Below are 6,000 nucleotides of genomic sequence, written 5' to 3'. Positions count from 1 at the left end.
ATGGGACTCCACCTCCATGGCCGGCCAACCCTAGTGGGGGAGGAGTCCCAAGTGGACTCCCCCTTAGGGGGCCGGCCACCCCCCCTATGGAAGGTGGAATTCCCACCTCTAGTGGGAGGGAAGGTTTCCCACCATATGGAAGGTTTTGGGTTCGGGTCTTATTCGAATACTTGTAGTCCAACACTTGGGGCTTCCACCTATATATAGAGGGCCAAGGGGAGGGGGCCGGACACACCAAAGCCTCAAGCTTGGCCGCCCCCCATAGTGGCCGGCCACCCCCTCTCCCCAAACCCTAGCGCCCCGCTCCTCCACCATATCCCGCACGCTTAGCGAAGCTCCGCCGAATTTCTCCACCGCCACCGACACCACGCCGTCGTGCTGTCGGATTCAAGAGGAGCTACTACTTCCGCTGCCCGCCGGAACGGGGAGGTGGACGTCGTCTTCATCAACAACCGAACGTGTGACCGAGTACGGAGGTGCTGCCCGTTCGTGGCGCCGGAACCGATCGTGATCAAGATCTTCTACGCGCTTTTGCAAGCGGCAAGTGAACGTCTACCGCAGCAACAAGAGCCTCCTCTTGTAGGCTTTGGAATCTCTTCAAGGGTGAGTCTCGATAATCCCCTCGTTGCTACCGTCTTCTAGATTGCATCTTGGCTTGGATTGCGTGTTCGCCGTAGGAAAATTTTTGTTTTCTATGCTACGTTATCCTACACCATTGACCGCAACTTATCTGATATCCCTGATGTAGCTTCCCAGCTCTTCAGGACTCTCTGGCCTGGCGAGGTGGTGCCGGACACTTTCTCTCTGATCAGCGATCGCCTCAAGGGCGCCGGCAGGAGGATCCGCGAATGGCAGTGCTCTGCTGCCCGCGCTGGAGCAGACTCTGTCCTTCGCGTCGCCTGCTCCTGGTACCCGGAGCTCGACCTGGATGCCCTCACCGGAGTGCGCGAAGGCGCGGAAACCGATCTGGACCCGATCCTCACCGCCAAGCGGCAGGATCGCGCGTACCGCATCGCGGAGTACGCCGAAATGCGCACCTTCATCCCTCCACCTCACGGCGTTCAAGATTATCTTGATGAGGAGGAGGATGAAGCCGAGGAGGAGCCTCTGGATGATGCTGGTGCTGGCGACGCTCCCCCTGAAGCTCCTGCTGCCTGATCTTCTTCCCTAAGATTTACCTGTCATGCCCTTTGGCCCTGTGTGGCTTAAAACAATCTTTTGTTAAATTCTGCCCCGGTATGCCGGGGCTTATGATGTAAAACTTTAAGTTCGCTTGTGGTTGACGTACAACTTTTGTGCCGGTAAGTTATACCGGTAGCTAATTATTTTAGACTCGCCTTAGCATTTTCGTGTTTGGTTCTGCTTTTATCCTGTACTTGCAAAGATTTCCAAATTGTTTCTGCATCCAATCCGATGCACACTTGGTTCTTTTGCCTTGACTCTGCCTGCCTTCTCTGGGCGTTCTTTGGCATATGAGCACAAGGTTCTTTCACCAAACAAGCATTTTCTTGAACTTAGAAATAATTCGAAATTTTGCAAAAAACCGGTATGACCGGGGTTAGTTAAATTTTTCCGGATTGTTCTTTCCCGGTTTCCCTCTCCACGGTTCGTGTGCTTATCCCCTACCGGTTTATCTTGCTTGCCATGAAGCCAAGTTATGGACAGCAGCAGAGTCGAAGACTCCGGTAGGGTTTAGCACACTACTAAACCGGAAAGAAAAAACGTTCAATAAGCAACCGGTAACGGAAAAAATAGACATGTTCCATGCAATCTAAACAAGACAAGTCCCCGAGATTCATTCGAGGTTCCGACATCTTTTATTCATAGCATGTAAGGTACAAAAAGGAACTTCTTACAGCACAACTTCAAGAGTAGAAAGGACGCAACAAGGCTACGTTCCATGGGCGTTTGGTTTCGTCTCCTGATCTGTCCGCCTTTCCCTTCTTCCATTCCTGCGCATCGATTAGGTAGTATGCATCATTGTGGAGAGCCTTGCTCACAATGAAAGGTCCTTCCCATGGAGGGGACAGCTTGTGTCTGCCTTCAGGTGCGCCGCACCAGGCGTAAAACCAGGTCTCCTTCTCGGAATACCCTCGGGTTTACCTTCCGGCTATGATAGCGTCGGAGGTTCTGCTGGTAAATGGATGTTCTTGCCAAAGCTAGCTCTCTTGCTTCTTCTAGCAAGTCTACATCATTTTCTCTGGCCTCTTTTACCTCTTCTTCGGTATAGAGCTGCACCCTTGGTGAGTCATGGAGAATGTCGGTTGGTATGACCGCTTCTGCTCCATAAACCATGAAGAATGGTGTGTATCCGGTAGACCGGTTCGGAGTTGTTCTTAGACTCCAGAGTACCGATGGTAGCTCATCGATCCAACATCCCGGCGACTTTTCCATTGCATCAATGAGTCTTGGTTTGATACCGGAAAGTACCAAAGCATTTGTCCTTTCAACTTGACCATTGCCTTGCGGGTGCGCCACTGAGCACAAATCCAGCCGGATGTTTTTGCTTTCACAAAACCGCTTGAACTCTCCTTGGGCAAAGTTCGTGCCATTGTCAGTTATGATACTGTGTGGGTATCCATATCGCAGGATTACATCTTTCAGGAATTTTACTGCCGTGTGGCCATCACACTTTGCGATAGGCTTCACCTCCAGCCACTTGGTGAATTTATCCACCATTACTAAGATGTGGGTCATGTTTCCCCTTGCGGTTTTGAACGGTCCAACCATGTCCAGGCACCAAACAGCGAAAGGCCAAGTTAGCGGTATGGTTTTCAAGCCGGATGCTGGGGTATGGTTTTGCTTAGCGTACCTCTGGCAGCCATTGCATTTCCTTACCAAATCCTCAGCATTGTCCAAGGCTGTGGGCCAGTAGAACCCATGCCGGAACACTTTTGCTACCAACGCCCTTGAAGAAGCATGGTGCCCGCATTCTCCTCGATGAATTTCCTCAAGCATTTCTCTTCCTTCTTCCGGCTCCACACACCTTTGGAGGACACCGGTAACACTTCTCTTGTACACCTCGCCATTGATGATGGTGTAAGCTTTGGATCTTCTCTGTATCCTTCTTGATTCATTTTCGTCAACCGGCAAGGTGCCGTTGATCAGGAATTCCTTAATAGGTTCAACCCAAGATGGCGCCTCTTTAACCACAAACACCGGCATGTCTATGTCCATGCTGTCCACAAGCATTGCCTCTTCCGGCATGGGCGTCGCAGTCCCCGAGTTTACCGGTACAGTCCCCGAGTTTGCCGGAACAGTCCCCGGGTTTCCTTCGTCGATCTCCATTGGCACCACATGTGATTCCGGTACAAAAATTGATTCCGACTCCGGACTTGGTTTGATTGATGGAACCCTCAAGTGCGCCAGAGCTATTCCGGGAGGAATTTCTTGCCTGGACGAACCTAGCTTGGACAAAGTATCCGCGGCCTCATTTTCTGCACGTGGCACATGGTGGAATTCACACCCTTCGAAGAAGCCGGCAATCTTTTGCACATGGAACCGGTATGAGGCCATGTTGGCATCTTTTGCGTCCCAATCTCCGGAACACTGTTGCACCACAAGATCTGAATCACCATAGCAAATGATCCTGAGTGCACCGATTTCTTTTGCGACCTTGAGCCCATGTATCAGAGCTTCATATTCAGCGACATTGTTTGATGCCCTGAAGTGCACTTGTAAAACATACCGGAGATGATCTCCCCTTGGTGAGGTGAGTACCACACCGGCACCTAGGCCCTCCTTGAGCTTGGATCCGTCAAAATGCATCTTCCAGTACTCTATTTTGTGTTCTGGCGGCTTGTATTGTATCTCCGCCCAATCAACCAAGAAATCAGCTAAAGCTTGCGATTTTATGGCATCTCTTCTTTCATACACCGGTACATACGGTGATAGCTGAATTGCCCATTTTGCAATCCGGCCGCTGGCGTCCTTGTTACCCATGATATCGGAGATGGGTGCCTCGCTCACCACCTTCATGGGGTGTTCCTCAAAGTAATGCTTGAGTTTCGTGGCGGCCATGAACACACCATAAGTCATTTTTTGAAAGTGCGGGTAATTTTGTTTTGATGAGGAGAGCACCTCGCTCAGGTAGTATACCGGCCTCTGGACGGTTTTACCTTCCTCTTCTCTTTCCACCACAACCACAACACTAACCACCCGGTTCGTTGCCGCTATATAAAGCAACATAGGTTCTCTTTCCAAGGGTGAGGCCAAAATTGGGGCCGTTACGAGCATGTTTTTCAATTCTTTAAATGCTGCGTCCGCTCGCGTGGTCCAGACGAAAGTGTCCGATTTTCTCATCAAAGCATAAAGCGGCAAGGCCTTTTCTCCTAGCCTGCTTATGAACCGGCTTAGCGATGCCAAGCTTCCGGTGAACTTTTGCACATCTTTCAGTTCTCGAGGGATAGTCATTCTTTCTATCGCCCGGATTTTTACCGGATTGACCTCAATACCCCGGCTTGACACAAGGAAACCAAGCAGCTTGCCGGCAGGGACACCAAAGGTGCATTTTGCCGGATTGAGTTTCATCCGGAACCGCCTTAGGTTATCAAATGTTTGCCGGATGTCATCGATTAAGGTATCTTTTACTTTAGTTTTTATCACGATATCATCCACATACACTTGCACATTTTTTCCGATTTGATCAAACAAGCATTTTTGCATACAGCGCTGGTACGTTGCACCAGCGTTGCGCAATCCAAAAGGCATAGTGACATAACAATAAGCCCCGTGCGGGGTAATGAATGCAGTTTTTATTTGATCTTCTTTTTTCAGAGGGATTTGATGGAAGCCGGAATAGGCATCCAGGAACGACAACAACTCACATCCAGCAGTAGAATCAATCACTTGATCGATTCGGGGCAAAGGGAAAGGGTCTCTTGGGCAAGCCTTGTTGAGATTGGTGTAGTCGATGCACATGCGCCATATTTTTGCAAGTTTTGCCTCCAAGTTCTCATCTTTTTTCTTTTCGACCAGCACCGGATTGGCCAGCCACTCTGTGTGCGTGACCTCCACAATGAAACCGGCTACCAGTAGCTTTGTTACTTCTTCTCCAATGATTTTTCTCCTATCTTCAGCGAACCGGCGCAAAGGTTGCCGCACCGGCTTAGCATCCTTCCGGACGTTTAGAGAGTGCTCAGCCAGCTCCCTCGGAACACCCACCAAATCATCAGTAGACCAGGCGAAGATATTCCGATTCTCACGGAGGAAGCTGACGAGCGCGCTTTCCTATGCTTGACTAAGGCCGGCACCGATACGAACGGTGCGCTCTGGGTAAGCCGGATCCAGCACAATGTTCTTTGTCTCATTTGACGGCTTGAATGTTGGTGAGTCCAAGCTTCCACTCATTGCCGCTAAGCTCAACTTTGAGGACTGAGCCAGCGCAACAGCAGTTTGCATTCTCTTTTTCTCCTCCGCGATCACCAGCGATTCCGCTAGGTTCGATCCGGCAGACGCTGTTTCCATTGAGACTTTGTAGTTTCCCACCACAGTTAGTGGTCCACAAGGTGCCGGCATCTTCATCTTGAGATAGGCCGTATGGGTTGATGCCATGAACGCTGCCAAGGCTGGTCTCCCCAACAAGGCATGGTAGGGACTATCTAAGTCCACCACCTCGAACTCAAGATTCTCAACACGACAATTGTCGCGTCCTCCAAACGACACATCCACCCGAATTTTTCCTATCGGGGCGCAAGACAAACCGGGAACAATTCCATGGAAAGTTGTGTGAGTTGGCTGGAGCATATTTTCTGTTATGCCCAGCGTACGCATGGTGTGCTTGTACATGATGTTTATGCTGCTACCATTATCTATCAGCACCTTGCTGAATTTTACTCGAGTTTCCGGCCCCTTCATGATTGGGTCCACGACGAGAGCGTATCCACCCGGATTCGGCATGACCTTGGGGTGATCCTTGAACGACCAGGTGATTTCCTGATCAGACCACAGCATGTATTTTGGAACTGCCGGCATCACGGCGTTCACTTCCATGGAACGGCG

Source organism: Lolium rigidum, chromosome 2, assembly GCF_022539505.1.
Source record: "Lolium rigidum isolate FL_2022 chromosome 2, APGP_CSIRO_Lrig_0.1, whole genome shotgun sequence".
Classification (NCBI taxonomy): Eukaryota; Viridiplantae; Streptophyta; class Magnoliopsida; order Poales; family Poaceae; genus Lolium; species Lolium rigidum.
The sequence above is the reverse complement of the archived record's forward strand: the minus strand, read 5'-3'. Positions refer to the sequence as shown.